Here is a 20,133-nt window from a genome sequence, read left to right as displayed (position 1 = left end):
CAGAATGTCAAATACTTTTGGACACATTCAAAAACAGGATCAATCTGGCCTCATTTCTAAACAAAAGCCAAAGAAAAGGACACTGTGCTACCATAAAATCATCTAATATGTTCCTTTCTCTTGGCTCACCGAGGGGCTCCTTACACTTACAAATGACGTGTCTAGTACTTTTGTTTCTTCCACTTTATATATAAAAATTATTAAGCCCAATCATCAAATTGCCCCTGCTTCCTGAGAGCACCCAACTCAGAACACACCCTTCCTTCATCAAACCCTCTCTCGAAATACCCAGGACAATCTCGAACATTATAGCAAGTCTTTCTTAAGTCTCTCTTACTGTGAAACTCCAGAGCTCTTCATAGAATGTGATATTTTTGATGAAGAAATTATTAAATATCCTTTTGTTAAAGATTATAGATACATTATGCTTGGTGCTTTTTTTCACTGGAATTTACCAGTTAAGTAATTAAGTAGTAATGACAATAAAATGTGGTCTGATATAACTATCCAGATTTATCTCAAAATACTATAATGATAAATGCTAGCCACTTCATGGAGCAGTGATCCATTAGAATCACCTAGAATTTGTAATTTTGTGTTAGGCAAGGCTTGATTATGGTCACTTTTTAAAATTTTCTCAAATGATACTATCAGACAGAAAAGATTGAGTAACTTTGGTTTAAGAAAATGATTCTGTTTAGTTTGCATTAATCCTCTTCTAAGATTTGCATTCCAGTCCTGTATATTCCATAGCATCTTGTCCTGGAATTAAAGGTTTTTGCTGTTAGCATTCTTCAGTAAAGGTAGCAAGTTCTTTGCCTATGAAATTGCTCAAAATCTTTTAAAGAAGTTTAAAACTGAGTCTCTATCAGATGGTTTCTATAGAAGGCTTGGCTGCCTTTCAATATTTTCTTTGAAATTCTGAAGGCCAACTTTAGTTAAATAACAAAATTTTCTCTTCATCTTAATCAATTGGTCTTTTCAGTATTGGCTGCATTATTTCTGATCCCCTCAGCATTCTCTGTGCCCTCTAGGCATAGGAGGAGCAATTTTACCCCAATTTGTGTGAAGAGTAATTTCCTGAAAATATTTCTCTTCCTGTTTGGGCCCATTTAACTCTCCTCTGTTCAGCCATTAAACATCTCCCAGTCTCAGCAACTCAAAGGCCTTGCTGTTTAATGAGCTGGTGCCTGATGAATTTTACTCGGTGGATGTTCTTCAGTTTACCATTACCAGGGATATTGCAGCAGCCTCAAACTTCTTCTTTCTGCCTTTCTGGAACCAGTATAATCCTGGGGAAAAAATAGAAAACTGACAACTTACTTCCTTTTTAAATATAGTTATGTTTTTCATTAAAAAGTATACTCCAACTTTTTGGTTGTTTTTCTCTTTCCCTGACCCATCCCAACTTGTAAATACTTTACAACAAGTTAATATTGACTAGTGTTTAGAACCCACATATATTTTGATAGTAGAATGTCAACTTGAAATTTAGAGAAATTAAACATATGTATGGAAAATGAGTTAATGAGTTCAGTTAGCTCATTAACTGAACTTTTTATTATTCAGCTGATTGCACTAGCATAATTCTATTACACTTATAGGAAAGATGTAAAAATGATATTTAGATGTCAAACAAATTTATTTTAAATGAAAAATATTTATAGGCTAACATTATACCCACCATATGTTTGAATCTCAAAATTAATAGTATATTTTACTTTAATGGATAACCAAATCCTTTTTTCCATGCTATTTTTTGATATCAATGTCATCCAAGGTGTCAGACAGAAAGTTAGTAAATTCCTATAGTAGTTTGATTTTCTCACCCAATGGATCACATGATATTCTATGTAGAAAACCTGAAAGACCCCACCAAAAAATTGCTAGAACTGATAATGCATTCAGTAAAGTCATAGGATACAAAATCAAAATACAGAAATCTGTTGCATTTCTATACACCAATAATGCAGCAGAAGGAACAATCGGACAATTGATCCCATTTAGAATTGTACCAAAAACCATAAGGTACCTAGTAATAAACCTAACCAAAGAAGTAAAAGATCTGCACTCTGAAAACTATAGAACACTGATGAAAGAAATTGAAGATGACACAAAGAAATGAAAAACATTCCATCCTCCTGGATTGAAAGAACAAATATTGTTAAAATGTCTACACTACCCAATGCAATTTATTCATTCTATGCAATCCCTATCAAAATACCATTAGCGGGATCCCTGGGTGGCGCAGCGGTTTGGCGCCTGCCTTTGGCCCAGGGCGCGATCCTGGAGACCCCGGATCGAATCCCACGTCGGGCTCCCGGTGCATGGAGCCTGCTTCTCCCTCTGCCTATGTCTCTGCCTCTCTCTCTCTCTCTATGTGACTATCATAAATAAATAAAATTAAAAAAAAATTAAAAAAAAAATACCATTAGCATTTTTCACAGAACTAGAACAAAGAATCCTAAAATTTGTATGGAACCACAAAAGACCTGAGTAGCCAAAGCAATCTTGAAAAAGCAAAGCAAAGCTGGAGGCATTACAATTCTGGACTTCAGGCTGTAGTACAAAGCTGTAGTCAGCAAGAATCTAAATCTTTTGGAAGTTTATTTGCTGAAGGCGAAATGTCAAACATTATTGTCAATGCTATTATAAATATAGTTCAAAAATTCAATTTTGAGGATAAAATCATTTGTTTTTGCAGAGATAATGTTAACAAAAATTCTGATGGAGCATCTTGAAAAAAAATAATGTTCTTACCAATTTAAAGAACTTATAGACAGAAATGTACTTAAAATTTGCAAATCAGAAATTTTTAACACTTAGAGCATTAAAATTTATCTTTGTAAAAGGAATGATATAGAATTAAAAGTTGAGAATTAGTAGCATACAAGGTTTAATTTTGAAATCCAATATTTCAAATATTTCAATGTATTAGAACATTTATTTTATGAATATTATATTTTTAATTAGATGAATACATATTAAATATTGATGAACTCAAATTGAAAAGCCCTATAATTTTGCAAAATTAGCAAAATATTCAATAATCATAAAAATAACTTACTGATAAATTCTGGCTTGTAAAATTATTTATTGAAGAAAGGCTTTCTGAATGGAGGCAAACACAGTTATTTGTGAAAATATTTTGGCTGAACTCCCATGTGTCAGTGAATATATATATATATTTTCATAAATATATTTGAGACTAATATCCAGTTTGCAGAATTTGTTCTGAGCTTAGTAAGTATTGACAGTTCTAGAAAAACAAGAACAACAACTAATTTCTTAATTCAAAACCTCATGTACTTTAGGGAAAATTTATATGACAGGAAAGTGATTTAGAAAAAGTTTGAACTTTCTTTTAATCGTAACATGCAACTTAGAAGAAAATGAATTAAAAATATTAAAACTATTAAAGAAAATATTCAGAAAAAATCTTGAGAAAAATTTTATTTGACTGAATATTAAAGTACATGTGTGTATCAAGAATAACTTGTTCATGCTATTTTAAGTTTATTTAATCAATGTATTCCATTTTGCTTCAATGTAGATGAATATGGTATTTTGATTTTAATAATGATTTTATGTTTTTAGAATAGGTTTTGAGGGAACTATAATTGGTATTCCGTGAAGAATGAAAAACAAATTTATTTGCCAATAGCATATTTTACCATTTTACCATTGTTACCTTGTTGGTGAAGACTAGTTTATTTCCGGGCACTGTAACTCCTTCAGATTACTAAACCCAAATGGCAATGCATTAACAAAAGCAGAGCACCCAATGTCATCTCATCTGCCTGAGGAGGGATCATCTTGCTTTATTGTAGTTTCATAGAGTCTGGTGATCTTAGATTCTCACTATCTTGCTAGTTTAGTGACACTTTCTAAAAGATATATTTTAGACATTTTTTAAAAAAACTCTTCAACAGCATTTTGTTTGAAGATCCTAATCTGTCTTTATGAGATATCAACAAAAGCTATTAAAACATACACACACATGCACACACACACACACCACACAATATTTTTTTCTATCTCTTGAGTAATACTTTGCTATAATTTAAACCAGGACTCAGATTTTTTTTTGGGGGGGGACTCAGATTTTTTTACTTTTGCTTTCTGATATTATTTTTTAGTCACTATTACTCTTATGTTTAATTAAGCATTGTTTAGAAAGTATAGCAACTGGGGCACCTGAGAGGCTCAGTGGTTGAGCGTCTGCCTTTGGCTCAGGGTGTGATCTGGGAATCCTGGGATCGAGTCCCACATCAGGCTCCCTGCATGGAGCCTGCTTCTCCCTCTGCCGATGCCTCTGCCTCTCTCTCTCTGTGTCTCTCATGAAGAAGTAAATAAGATCTTAAAAAAAAGAAAGAAAGAAAGAAAGAAAGAAAGAAAGAAAGAAAGAAAGAAAGAAAAGTATAGCAATCAGATATTTCTACTCACCTTTAATTTTACATAAATCTCACTCATGCTAATTTTTTTTTAATTTTTATTTATTTATGATAGTCACACAGAGAGAGAGAGAGAGGCAGAGACACAGGCAAAGGGAGAAGCAGGATCCATGCACCGGGAGCCCGATGTGGGATTCGATCCTGGGTCTCCAGGATCGCGCCCTGGGCCAAAGGCAGGCGCCAAACCGCTGCGCCACCCAGGGATCCCTCATTCATGCTAATTAATATTTTTGAAGGTTGCAGACATGAGTAAAAAGGACATTTTTAAGCAAAAAATATATGTTTTGTGGAGAAATATTATTTCTATTTAGACATTTCTTACAAATTAACTCAATTTAATTTAAATCATCTAGCAGCATAATAAGTAAAATGTCTTTTATGTGGTCACTTAAAACTTTACGTAATGACTAATTTGTCAAAGTAATAAATATGTAACTTAGAACTGTTTTATTAATTTCAAACATGCTGCTATTCTTACCTATTCAAACTTGTTTCAATGAAGTAATTAATCTACAACAACAAAGTCCTTTTAAAAACCTTTTTAAAAGTAACAAGCACCACCAAAACAAACAAACAAACAAACAAAACAAAACAAAAGAAACAAAAAACTTGGTTATTTTTCTTTCTGTCTTTCAATAACCTGATTTAGCATTTACCAAACAAAAGTTGAGCAAGATGTAACAAGCTATTTATCTTCCTCAAGTTCTGTGTCACATAAGACTGGAACAGCCTTTGCTTGAAGATAAATATTTTGCTGTGTGGTGGAATGATTTAAACCCTTCAATGTAACCACATGCAGTGTTAATCTCCAAAGGGAAGAAATAAGTTGGGACTAGTACCCAAATCTATTTAATCAGAATCAATTCTTTGATCTTTTCTAGGATAAGAATTGCTTATTTTAGTCTCTACTTATAACATCTGGCATGCAATAAATAACTATGAGACTTAGAGAAAAGCTAGAATTTGACCTATGTCAAAAAAGAGTACTCAGTTAGTGGAATCAAACCCAGAGATAGTCCAGATGTTGGAACTGTAATAATCACACAAGAGCAATGAAATATCTAGTAAAATACTTTAAAATATTTAAAAGGAAAAAAATAAAAATGGAAAAGTATGGATAATTAGATGGGAAATTTGAGTAGAGAGACAAAAAACATATAAACATTGAATTCAAGGAGATTGCAAAGGAAATTATTCAAATTGAAGCCTAAACAGAAATAAGTACCAAAACAACAACAACAACAACAACAACAACAACATCAACAACAACAATCAAATAAAGGCTTCTAGGAACCTATGTTATGTGATTATAAGTTTAGTAGAGTCTCAGAAGTAAAGAAGTGAGTAATATGGCAGAAGAAACTAGTTAAGAGATGATGCTAAGCATTTTCTAAAATTGACCAAAGACAAACTTCAAGATGAGAAAATCTCAGAGAAACTTAAAGATAAATACACAGTAAACCACACCCAAGCATTTCAGAATAAAACAGTTGAAAGAAAATGAGAAAATCTTAAGAGCTATCAGAGAAAAAGACATTACACAGAGGAACAATCATCAGAAAAATAGCTTCCAAAAGACAGTAGGATGATGTCTTCAAAGTGTTGAAAGGAAACAAAAATTACTGACAATTTGGAATTTAATAAGGAGTAAAAATTAAGCCCAAAATATATACAAAAAACCCTACCTTTTCAAGCAGGCAAAAACTGAGACTATTTATCTCTAGAAGACCTGCCCTGTAACAAATAGTAAAAGAAGTAGTTTAAATGGAAAAGAAATTATATCAGCTGAAAGTGTTTATCTACAGAAAGGAATGAAGAACATCAAAAAGTAAAATATGGGCAAAAGAAATTTTTTTTTCCTTTTCTTTCTCTAAGAGAAAGAACCTGATGGAAAAAGTCACTTATTTTATTATTCTATTCATCTAAAATATCCAGAATAAACCACACACAGGTCATTCTTTGCTAGGGGATAAGGGAAGAGGGAGAATGAAGGAAAAACTGCTTGAGTAGAGTTTTACTTTAAAGCAAATGAAATATTTTGGAACTAGATAGAGATGGTGGTTTACACAGCATTGGGAATATTATTTATATCACTTATTGTACACTTTAATTTGTTAAAATGGAAAATTTTAAATTATATATGTGTAATCACCTTGAAAATTTTAAAAATACTTTAAATATAAAAAAAGGTAAATGTAAAAAGATGGGGAAAAATGCCATCGAAACACTAAATATAAAAAGGGTGTGGCTCTATTAATATCAGAAAAATCGATTTTAAGACAGCATTATTAGACATAAAGAAGGGCATTTCATAGTAATCAGTGAAGGTATTGAGGAGATAATGCAGTCCTAAACCCAGATGCACACAACAATTCTTTAAACATATAACAGAAAAATATACATAACAGAAAAATACAAATAAAATATGTCATTGAAAAACATAAAATATTTGGATCTTTTAATGTCATTACCTTAGAAGTTGATAAATTAAGTGAAACAATCTTTAAGGTTATAGAAGACTAAGACAGTACAATGAGGGAAAACACTACAGTGAACGACAGATTACATATTCTATTTTTTTAAGGTTTTCTTGTTGTTTGTTTTTTTTAGAGAGAGAGAGCAAGTGGATGTGGGGGGACAGAGAGAAAGGAAGATAAGCAGACGCCCTACCCAGCATGGAGCCCAATGCAGGCCTTGATCTCATGACCATGCAATCATGACCTGAGCCAAAACCAAGAGCCAGACCCTTAATTGGCTGAGCCACCCAGGTCCCCCATAAGAATACACACTGTTTTCAAGTAGGCACAGATGCACAAATATAATTTAAAAATTGGACCATAAAATAACTGTAATGAATTTCAAAGGACTAAAATCCTAGAATAGGTTTTCTTACCACAGTAGTTTAATATGGGAATAATGAAAATTATTTAAAAACCAAAAATAGTTGGAAACTATGCAATCTTATTCCTCTCTCTTAATCATCCTCAGGTCTTCCAACAAATTAAAAGTGAAATTAAAAAATATTTTTCATTGAATGGAAATAAAAACAAAGCATATCAAAGTTTGTTATTGGCATTTATACTATTGTTTATGGGATACTTTTAGATTAAGTGCCTACACTGCAAAGAAGAAAAATGAAAAATCAATGTTCTAAACTTCCACCTTAAGAAATAGATGATAAGCTGATTAAATACAAGTGAGTAAAAGGAAGAAATTAGTAAACATAAAATTTCACATTAATAATATAGAAAAAAGTAATTGAGAGATAAAAATCAACAGTCAAAAGCCTCTTTGAGAAGTTTAATGAAGTTGATAGGCCCTGGCAAAGCTAATCCGAGGGAAAAGGAAAAATGTAAATATCAATTTTACTTTTTATTTTTAATTTTTTTTTTTTTTTCAGAGAGAGAGAGAGAGAGAGAGAGAGAGAGGCAGAGACAAGGCAGAGGAAGAAGCAGGCTCCATGAAGGGAACCCCATGCGGTACTTGATCTCAGGTATCCAAGATCACACCCTGGGCCAAAGGAAGGTGCTAAACCTCTGAACCACCCAGGGATCCCCCTAATTAATTATTATTATTTTTTAAAGATTTGTTTATTTATTTATTCAGAGAGAGAGAGAGAGAGGCAGAGACAGGCAGAGGGAGAAGCAGGCTCCAAGCAGGGAGCCCGAAGTGGGACTGGATCCTCAGTCTCCAGGATCACACCCCGGGCTGCAGGCAGCGCTAAACTGCTGCCCGGGATCCCCCAAATTAAAGTTAATATTAAAACATATTAAAAACACAAGTATGTAAATAATTCTGCAAGTGAAATTAAGCTGACTTTTTTTAAAAAAGATTTTATTTATTTATTCATCAGAGACACACAGAGAGAGGCAGAGACACAGGCGGAGGGAGAAGCCGACTCCCTGAAAGGAGTCCGATGTGGGACTCCAGGATCACGCTCTGGGCTGAAGGTAAGCACTAAACCGCTGAGCCACCCAGGTGTCCCTAGGCTGACATTTTTAAAAAGCATAATCTGTAAAATAATTTATTCTCCTTAAGAAAACAAAAGTACAAATGATTCCACCCCTTAACGCTATCAAATATTTAAAGAAGACATGATACTAATTATGACAGGTGATATTATGTGTTGATTTGACCAGGTTAAATTACCCAGATTAAAACATTATTGCTGCTAGGGTATTTCTGCATGAGATTAGCATTTGAATTGGTGAACTCAGCCTATTCCCTAAAATAGATTGCCCTCCATTGGGGTTGTGCATGATTCAATCCACGGAGGCCCTGAAGAGAATAAAAGGCAGAGGAAGGAGGATTCCACTGACTTTCTTTTATTTCTTTCTTTACTATTTGTACTGGGACTTTTTATCTTATTTTAATTGACCGTCATACTGAGGTTTACACCACTGGCTCCCCTCTTTCTCAAGCCTTCAGACAGCCTAAATTCTATCATTGGCTTTCTTGGGTTTTCAGGTTCCAGATGACAGAATGTGGGGCTCCTCAACTGCTATAACCATAGGAGCCAATTCCTTATAAATCAATCTCATTCTCCATAGATAGATGGGCAGACAGGTGGGTGGATGGATAGATAGGTGATAGATACAGACAGAGAAACAAAAGTGTGTTTATATGGGAAAAAGATGAATTGCAAAACCTTTTTCCTCTGTGCACAAAAACTCATTCCAAGTCGATCATTAATATAATAGATGAAATTGTAAATGCAAAAACAATGTATTTCTAGAAACATAAGGAGAATATCTTTGCATTTTTTAAATAAATGGCCAATAAATGCATGAAATATTGCTCAGAATCACAATATCAGAGAAATACCAATTAAACCCCACTGAAATATTTTACACTGTGGTAAAGGAGGGAGGTAGCAAAACAAAACATATGTACACACACACAAATCCAAAATAATACTCACAGGATATAGCAAGAAGAATCCTGGGAAATATTTTACTAAAATATTGTGATAAATAGAGGGAACATACTAGAGCACAATCATTTTTTTGGGTATCATTGTTACATGTTGGGCAAAAATGAAAATGTGAAAAAAAGGAAAGTCAAGCTATTCCATCCAGTAGTCATATATATGACTTCTTATTCTTCAGAGTCCCTAAAAGTTTTAAAAGATGTTAAATCTAGACTGTCTACTAAAAGATGAGAATTTCCAATTACAAAAAAAATAAAGGAGGTGGAATAACTAGATTCTCAATCAAATCTTCAGAGCATTTGCATGGCAGAGGGGTAGGAGAAGAATGACTTTGTGAGTCATTGGAATTCCAAATATTACTCTTTTAAACTCAGAGGAGAGGATGGCATATAATTTAATAAGCACAGAACTGTCATTCAAAAATGCCAATTAAATTGAAATATGTAAAAAAACTTGTCTCACTCATGTCAAGTCATATATTCATGCCTTAGGACAATATGTTTATAGATTGATATTTGATTTACATATCCTACAGAAATTATTAATAAGGAAAGGGACATTCCAAGTGGACCCATGAAATTTAGGTATGGAGCAAATGAGAAAGTGAGGAAGTACTTTATCGTAGACTTTTTTGATTTTTGTTTTTCAAAAAGAAATGTAAAAATACAGTGATTTTCTGTTAGATAAGACTACTGCCTTAGTAAAAATGGTTTTAATCAGTGCTGCATACTATTTTTGCTCTTATTTGTAGGGCAATGGCAGCAGTTACAAAAGTACTATTAGAAGTTGTAACTCATGAATTTATGGCTGATTTAATTATTTCAAATGTAACTGAACACATGGCATGGCAGCACCTCTACTCTTTCTGCTAGATGAAAGCTGTACATCATAAAAATGTAGACACTTAGAAATCAATATATAGGCAATCATTATTAGTTACTTTAAAGGAATTTTTTTTCTATGAAATTGGCAATTAGGTGATAAATGGATGACAGAGTTATGATGTCTTTTTTTATTTTTTGCTCAAATTCCCTTTCTCCTTTTCTTATTCCCCAAATTTATGTTCCCCTCTTAATTTTCATCCTACTTTTCTTTTTTTTATATATTTAAAACTATGTCCCTGTTATGTTCCATTTAGTTACTTTTTTATCTTTATTTTCCATTTTGATCATTGGTCACTACTTAAAATTGTAAGCATTTCACCCAGGGGGAACTGGTGTCAGTTCTGAAGATGCATCCTAGAGAAGAAAATAATCAAATACGGTACAGAAATCTATGAGGATTAACTAAGATTTAACAAGTTTTGAGATTCTGCATCTCCAAAACCCATTCTCCTGTAGAGGGAACAAGCATAAAATCAAATAGTGCTGAAGTTAATGACTTAACCTTAGTTAGGAAAACAGTGTAACTAACATTTTGAAATGCAATTGAACATGATTTCCCTCCAATAATCATGGTTTTATGATGAATTTTAGCTCTGCTCTTCTGTACAAGTTTGACTTTAGAGAGTTTTCTTAATCTCTCAGAGCCTGAAAATATTATCTATATAACTGGGAATATGGTATTCCCCTATTCACCTTAGAAGATTATTTTTGTAAGGATAAGGAGAGAGATAATGCATAGGAAAGTACTTTGTAATCTACAAAGCATTCTACCAATGCACAAAATAAGGTAAAAAGAAATGAAATTGTATTAGGTTCTTTGGTTCTTTGCATATATATATTTTTTTTCAAATAAACATGAAGTAACATGTTACTCTAGGTGCAATGTATCTTGTTGGACTAGAATTTTTAAAGTTGGGTCAATATTTTTTTAAGATTTTATTTATTTATTTATTCATGAGAGACAGAGAGAGAGAGGCAGAGGGAGAGGCGGGCTCCCTATGGGGAGCCCAATGTGGGACTTGATCCTAGGACCCCAAGATCACAACCTGAGGAGAAGACAGATGCTCAACCACTGAGCCACCCAGGAGCCCCAAAGCTGGGTCAATTCCATGTTCAATAAATGGTGGAGTTTTTAACTATAGAATAACATTTTACTGGTGTTTTAGTGTATTTTACTTAACATGAAGTACTTATTTTCCATAATTGAATTTGTTTTAAATTTGAGAATCTATCTTTTCAATAGCACATTGAACTGCACTTCAGATATTTTGAAAATCCAAATTATGTGTATACTTACTACACACCCAGACATGCATAGGCATACACAATTTGTACAATGTATCTTAATAATCATACTAGTTATATAAATGACATGTAACACTGGGGTGCACTAGAAGAAATGCATTATTAATATACAGGTTTCTTTTTTGTTGTTGTTCAGTAGTAGTATTAAGTGTAAAAAAACTCACTCATTTTGTTTTACCTAATGCTTTACACATTTGCAAAGTGATAACCTAGTCTGTGGAGTAGGACAGAATTTTTCTCTTTTTGATGATAGCTGTTTTGTTTGTGTGTTGAAATCATGAACTTTGAGACACAAAGTTGCCAGTATTATAAACAACTGAGGTAAATGATCACTTTGGAATTGTGAATATGGGAGATAGGTAGATGACAGAAAGATAGACGATAGATAGACGATAGATAGATAGGTGATAGATAGATGATAGATGATAGATAGATAGATAGTAGATAGATAGATGATAGATAGATAGATAATAGATCATAGATAGATAACAAACAGAAATAGATATATATTTTTTGTAGTTATTCAAAATTTTAGCTTTTTCCATGGTGACCATACCCTTTCTGTGCAGGTAAGGAGACTGGTCACTTGTCTTTTAGAAGAACACATAACTGCAATCTTCATTTGCTTTTTCTCAGTGGCTTTTCTCATCCTTTGCTGTGACTTACTGTCCCCTTCAAGCATGTGATGTAATAATGACTTCTTTGCCCATGAGAATGATGATGCAATGCTAGGCAGTTGCACATTTTGAAATGAAATTTCATAATTGTTTTAAAAAATTAAGAGTATGAAAATTGTCAAAATTCTCTCTGGTCTCTACTATTTGTATACAGAAAATCTTTCTATGACCAGATCCTGAAAATCTTTGATATACCTCATGAGAGAGTTCTAATCTCCTTTTCCATACTACTAACACTAATAATAAGTGACAGGGATAATACTTACATTAGTATCAGTATGTTCAGCTCAATACTCAAGCAATTTTAGACCAGAGTAATTTTCTTTATAAATCCACCCATCTACGTGTGTATGTATAATAGCTTTCTTCCAAGGAATTCAAAGTCCCATACTTAATTCCCTCATTGATTTCCAAAATGTGCTTTAAAAAATATCATGATTAGAAGTGAAAATAAAAATAGAAAGTATTTATATATCAGCTAAGTGAAATGTATTGTGTCCACACACTAGAGACTGTAGCCACTGACCTGCTTTTCTGTAGCAGGAATAAGAGAAGAATTATATATTCTTCTCTTATTTGTCCTCCAATCTTGTTAATTTTTGCATTGCTACACAATTATGTATTTAGATCCTGCACACTAAGTATTAGGTGACAAAAAAAGAATAACATACCATTAGTAATCCATAAGATTAAAAATTGTATTTTGATATTTTAACACAGGAAATCAATGTGGTGATGCTACTATTCCTTTTGCTAATTTAATATATATCTCTTTTTATATAAAATCAGTAAAATCTCAAAAAAATATATATGACTTTTAATAGTATTTAATTTCTTCAGTATGTGAATGGTCAGGAGTCTTTAGAGAACTGATCAAGGACAAAGTTGATGGCAGGGTTTTATCTGATACGGAGCTTTTGAATTATTTTTTCTTGTATGCATTCAATAAAAAATAGATTAAGCTATTGAACTTCCAGAGGTTTTTATATAGAATTGAAATAGGTTCCTGACTTCCTCCCAGATCCTTTTGTGGTCAGTCGAGTCTCCCTTGCTAATATATCTAGATATTGGCTGATATCTGCCAGGAGAGTAGTTAAACTCTAGGAGCAGCTTCTCAGTGGGGCTATGATTTTTAAGTTACTGTGTAATGGAGTGTATTACCATTTACCATATGATGAGATAGCCTGTCTGTCAGCCAGGGAGCTATTTAAAGTTATATATAGGTCAAATGAGCCAAAAAGAGCAAAGGAAGATCAAGAATATTGAGTATCTCAAAAAGAAAGATCAAAATATTTTAGGTACCAGGTGATTTCTTTCAATGTTTGTTTTTAATCTATTGATGAAATTGTGAATCATTGAATGCATTAAGAAAAATGTATTTCAAGGGCATACATTTTCCCTCTTGAATCAACCATATGGTATACAGATCCTATTTCTACAAATGGTTTTATATATTACTATTCCTACTTACTAATGAAAGGTATCTTAAAATTTCTAATTTACCCTTCTAGGATCAAATTATATTTTCATCTCATTAAGAATCATATAATGTAATTTTCTGAGTTATATTTTGTAGCTAAAACTACCATTCATTTACCATTCACTGTTTAAAGATACTAAATAAATTATGTTAAATGATAAAAAGAAATATATATCATTTATCTTTCCAAAGTCACCTTCACTATCAGAAGCTCTGCACTAGCTTGTAAAACATAGCAGTGTTTACTGTGTAAATGATTGGAGGATTGAAACAAGAAATACATTATTTTCTTATTCTATAGTTAAGTAGTTGAAAATGAGAAACAGGAAATTATATTTTTTAATTATTTAAATATCTCTGACTCCAGGTGAGATGAACATTGGTTTTTAAGATATTTTAAGTTTACTTTTAATTAGAGATTTTCTATTTACCTTTCTATAATTTAACAAAATAAATAGTATTCAATGTTCTTTTCATTTTTGGTTATATGACTTATTTTATTGATAATAATTCTGTTAAAATAATTTACAAGAGTGTTTTAATGGTAAATATTTTACATACACATATAAATAGTCCATAAAAGTAAATAAATAATATATGTAATATGTAATACATATAAGTAAATAAATAATATATGTAATATATGTATAACATATGTAATATGTAATATATGTATATAATTTAGTCCATATATATGAACTAAATATATATATTAGTCCATATATATATGTATGTATATGTATATATGTGTATATATATGTATCATATAAGAAAGACAGAATCCTGAGCCAATGTTAGGGAAAATCTGTTCCTCTGAGGATAAGATCCTTTTTCAGTAAAGAGTGCCAAATGCTATATTAGGAGAATGCCAATCTTGTATCCAGAATTCTGAAGGCCAGTTCAAAGCCAGCTATTTATTCTTTAAACTTTATTTTTTTTTTGCTATTATCTCCATTTTTAACTAAAATGCTTTCAAATTATTAATATGCAAACAATGCAGCTTTCAGAAAGTTGTATTCATGTTTTATACAACTCCACTCCTTATCATATTTGGAAAGACAACATCCCTACTGACCTCTAATTCTCTATCACATATTCACTCATAACTCTCTATCTCATATTCTGTGCAATAACATTCTGTATAAACATTAGTCACTAAGGGAGAAAGGGTTCTAAATACAACTCTTGTTCCTTAGTTTAGTGTAATCTCTGTTAGTATATAGATTAATATATAAGTTGTGTCCAAATATTTAAAAGTCAATAGTATTCTGTGATTTTAATTGATTTCTTCATAACAGTAATGAGACATGACTCTTCCTAAGGATCTTTGGGCATTGCCCCTGGGAGTGTCAATTAATATAGCCAACTTTGGAAAACAATTTGCCATGTACCACATGATCGGTTCTTTTGTTTTATTTTATTTTAAATATTTTATTTATTTATATATAAAATAGACAGACAGAGTGGCAGAGACATAGGCAGAGAGAGAAGCAGGCTGCCCGCAAGGAGCCTGATGCAGGACTTGATCCAGGGACTCGATCCAGGTATTCTGGGATCACAACCTGAGTAAAAGGCAGATGCTCAACCCCTGAGCCACGCAGGTGCCCCTGATTGGTTCTTTCACTTTTCTAACACAAACTAGAGAAAAGCCCACTCATGCATACAATAAATATATGAAAATAAGTTTATCTTTTATAATAGCACCAATTGTACTCAACTTATATTTTAATCCATTGGTAAAAAATCTAAATGAATTATGATAGCTTTCTTGTATTAAATAACATGCGGCTTTTAAAAGAATGAATGATACTGGTTGTTAAGAAGGCTCATGATTGTGAAGCCAGGTAATATTCTATCAGGCAATATAGTGAGGCAGAATAATAAAATGAGGTTTAAGAATACAAGAGAGGGGCAGCCCGGGTGGCTCAGCGGTTTAGCGCCGCCTTCAGCCCGGGATCTGATCCTGGAGACCCGGGATCGAGTCCCACATCGGGCTCCCTGCATGGAGCCTGCTTCTCCCTCTGCCTGTGTCTCTGCCCCTCTCTCTCTCTCTCTCATGAATAAAAAAAAAAAAAAAAAAAAATACAAGAGAGCTAGATCTTCTGGAAGTGAATCCTAGATCTGCCACTTAATTGTTGGGTGACATGGAAGAAGTTATTTAATCTCTGTTTTTATTGTTTCTTCATCTGAAAATTTGGAGTCAATAGTATTTACCTTATATATATTTGTTGTGAAGCTCAGTGTTTGTGAATATTATATATGCATATATATTCTCTAATAGTCATGTATGTATATACACTAATACTTTTGTTCATACATAAATATATATGTATATATATTATATAATACTACACTATAACAAACTTCATAAAGCAGCATAAACAGATATCAAATTAATAGCAGTAGTTGTCTTGGAACAGGATATATGGGGATATTACTCTTATCTCTCATATTTCGATTAAATATGAATACTTCATGTATTAAACGACTAATATAAAATAAAAAGTCAATAAAAGCTAATAGTAATATTCATCTTTAACTTTTTCTAATGTGTAACATTTTAATCTCTTTCTTTACTTTTTTTAAAGTTTTGCTTATTTATTAGAGACAGAGAGAGAGAGAGAGAGAGAGAGAGAGAGAAGGAGAAGCTGGGTCCATGATGCAGGGAACCTGACGTGGGACTCGATCCCTGGTTTCCAGGATCACGCCCTGGGCTGAAGGCAGCGCTAAACCGCTAAGCCACCCAGGCTGCCCGTTTCTTTACTTTTTGAAATCAAAGTAATATATTGCATGGTAGTAATTATAATGAAACAGGAAAATTAAAAATATAAACAAAATGATATAACATGAAGCTGTGGAATCTTTCAAGGGTAACACTTTGAGTTGAGATTTTCACACTGATTAAGATGGATATATAAGTCATAGTGGGTGTTGGATATCAGACAATTAGGACAGAATAAGCCAAAATGGAGTGAGAACAAGTAAGAAAAAAAAAATAAGGTTTGTTTCCAGACTACTTTACTTGAAATGTACTTTTGAACAAGCCATCTGACCTCTTTAAATATCTGTTTTCCAATTGTAAATAAATATAAGACTGCTTATCTCAAATTGAGTGTATGATTGAAAGCAGTAGCATATGATGAAGGATTTATAAATTATAAATCCCCAAATATATGTTTGTTATTATTTTTTTTACTAAAAATATACATATTCTGTATATATACATACATATATATATATGTATGTATATATACAGAAACAGGGATCTTAACCTGACTAGAAGGAAAGGATTACTTTGACAAGAAATAGAAAGTTGTGTTTATGTGTTAGATATACCAGATTATGGAGGTATTTGGAAGCACATAGGACTTGAAGGACTGATTCAAACTCTGTGCTTCAAAAAATAATTAATTTGACAATAGTATTTAAAATCATGTCTCTTTAATAAGCTAACAAAATGAAGATTACATTCTATGTATGACACTTTCCTATGTATTTTACATGTACTAATTTCTTAAATATTGCAAAAGTATGAAGAAAGCACTATTATTATCCTAGAGTTATAAATTAATAAGCTGTGTGTCTCAAAGTCCCAAAGAGGTTAAATTACATGACCAAGGAATTACCTAGTGAGTATTAGATCTGAAGTATGAGCACACACATCGATACTTTCAATACTATGCCATGGTTACTCCTTTCCATGCAGTACTTCTCCTTAAGTAATGACTATAAACAAGGAAAATTGCAACTATGCAAACATTTTTTTTGGACTGGAATATAAGAAAAAAAAATAGCTTAAATTAAGGAAAAACAGATCAGCTAAGACAATTTAGGATATCCTATTAACGCCCTCCTCCTTTACTCACACCCCTTTGTGGAGGAACACGATAGATGTCACTAATAATAGATGTGCATAGTGGAGAGTTTTGATAGTAAAGTAAGTTTTGGCAGATAGAAGTTCTTTATCTTCATTCTATCATCTTTACTTTTCAGGAGTAGTTGTTTGGGTCTCTATACTTGAGAATATATTTCCAGAGGTAGTTCCTACTTAGGAAATAGGATTCCTTGGTTCTTAAAAACAAAAGTAAACTAGAATAAACCACACAAGTGTTTAAATATTTATGGTGGGCTCTAGTTTTTTAATGGAATAGGACAAATAAGACACCAACTTTTTCTTATATATAGCATACTCATGGATTTGTATGTGACATCCTTGTTAGATAAGACTACATAGCTTCTGTTCTTAAAAATCTATAACCATGAATAGGCAATGAAGCATTCTGACATAGTAAAGGAAAGGGAACCCTGAAAAGACAGGAACAGAATGGTAAAATGAAAGTTAGTAAAAGAAAATATATATTCAAATATCTAAGCCAAAATAAGATAAGACACTGTAACAAAAAAGTCAAATGGAAAAATACTGAGTCCTGGAAAGACTTCATTTTAGCTGGGGAATTTTTCTGTTTTTAGGAATACTGGAACTAATCTTTAATTATACTATTTCAGACATGATCATTGGGAGCAACCATTTGAAATAAAGAGTTTAATGATAATAGGGAAAATGTTTTCTTATAAGAAATTACTCAGGTTTGATAGGAATCTGATTTGATAATACAAGGATCTACCAATGAGTCCATTACTAACTATGGGAAAAATAGAAAAAACCCTAGATATTTGGAGCAGAAAATTATTCAATACAAAAAACTAAAAACTTACACAATTTTGAAAGGGCTAAAAGAGGAAAGATTAGGAAGATTAGTTCTAACTTCAAGGGCCTCCAGAAGTGAAGAAATAGGTAGGCAGCCATTGATAATGACCTCAGTTGCCAACAGCTCTTAAGTAGGTGATTCTCACAGCAGGATAATCTGAAGTTGCTGGCAATACTCCAGGTCAGCTAACAGTTGATTCCCACACAATCACTAGCTCTTGCATAACTGCTCCTCATTAGCTGAATTCTAGTAGAAGGATGTTGTGGGAAATCAGAGCTTGAGAACTACAAGAATAAAGAGAGAAACAAAAAAAAAAAAAAAGAAGAAGAAGAAGAAGAAGAAGAACAAGAAGAAGAAGAAGAAAGAAGAAGAAGAAGAAGAAGAAGAAGAAGAAGAAGAAGAAGAAGAAGAAGAAGAAGAAGAAGAAAAAGAAGGAAACAGATATGATGCTGAACTAATCATAGGCAATCCAGCATAGGTAGTGAGAAAGGTGGAAAGTTGAGAGGCAAAATTTTTTGTTGGTTGTAATTCAAGAGGAAACAAAAAATATGTACTAGAGTGGAGACATGAAAGCCAAGAAGATGAATGAATCATGATACATATAGCTAACTTTTAACTAGAAATTTTGAGCGCTTTAATGTGTCAGGAACTGTGCTCTACTATATATGTAGATACGGCCTTTATTTAACAAATACTTATGTAGCACTTCCTGTGTGTAAGGAAAAGTTCTTGAAGCTTTACACATATTTGCTCAATTAATTCTCATAACAATTCTATGAAATAGATGCTCCAATTATCCGATGTTTGCATGTAGAGAAATTGAGTAATGGAGATCACACACCTAGTAAATGCTAGAGTTCTCACAGCTAGTGCAGGTCAGAGTTATGATTCAAAACCAAGTAATTTGCCTCCAGAGTCATCCTCTGAACCACTACAGCATCGTGCCTCTCATTCTAGCTTCAGTTGATTACCTTATTTGTAAGAAAGGTACTCTTGAGAAAATGGAGGCCAAGAGTGCTAAATAATTTGCCTAATATAATACATATAATAAATTATCTAAGTATTTTGACTTAATTTTACCATTACAGAATTTGATGACCAATTAACTATAGCAAGCAAAGAGATCATTTTTTAAAATTTTATTTATTTGTTTATGAAAGACACAGAGAAAGGCAGAGAAATAGGCAGTGAGAGAGGCAAGCTCCCTACAGGGAGCCTGATGTGAGACTTGATGCTAGGACTCCAGGATCACACCCTGAGCTGAAGACAGCCACTTAACCACTGAGCTACCCAGATGTCCCTGTAGAATGATATTTCTTTCTTTTTTTTTTTTTTTTAAGATTTTATTTATTTATTTTTTATTTATTTATTTATTTTTTTTATTGGTGTTCAATTTACTAACATACAGAATAACCCCCAGTGCCCGACACCCATTCACTCCCACCCCCCGCCCTCCTCCCTTCCAACACCCCTAGTTCGTTTCCCAGAGTTAGCAGTCTTTACGTTCTGTCTCCCTTTCTGATATTTCCCACACATTTCTTCCCCCTTCCCTTATATTCCCTTTCACTATTATTTATATTCCCCAAATGAATGAGAACATATAATGTTTGTCCTTCTCCGACTGGCTTACTTCACTCAGCATAATACCCTCCAGTTCCATCCACGTTGAAGCAAATGGCGGGTATTTGTCATTT

General features: G+C 32.6%; 1 long non-coding RNA gene across 1 annotated transcript in view; it reads left to right on the top strand.

Moving 5' to 3' along the window:
• Positions 1-8,405, top strand: part of LOC144316831 (uncharacterized) — a 114,584-nt gene extending 106,179 nt beyond the window's left edge. Inside the window, exon 4 of the long non-coding RNA XR_013382671.1 lies at positions 8,308-8,405. This is a non-coding gene — a long non-coding RNA (uncharacterized LOC144316831). The remainder of the gene's footprint in view (positions 1-8,307) is intronic.
• The last annotated feature ends 11,728 nt before the right edge of the window (positions 8,406-20,133 follow it).

This window comes from Canis aureus, chromosome 7 (assembly GCF_053574225.1).
Source record: "Canis aureus isolate CA01 chromosome 7, VMU_Caureus_v.1.0, whole genome shotgun sequence".
Taxonomy (NCBI): domain Eukaryota; kingdom Metazoa; phylum Chordata; class Mammalia; order Carnivora; family Canidae; genus Canis; species Canis aureus.
Note: the sequence above shows the minus strand (reverse complement) of the source record. Positions and strands in the feature narration are given on the sequence as shown.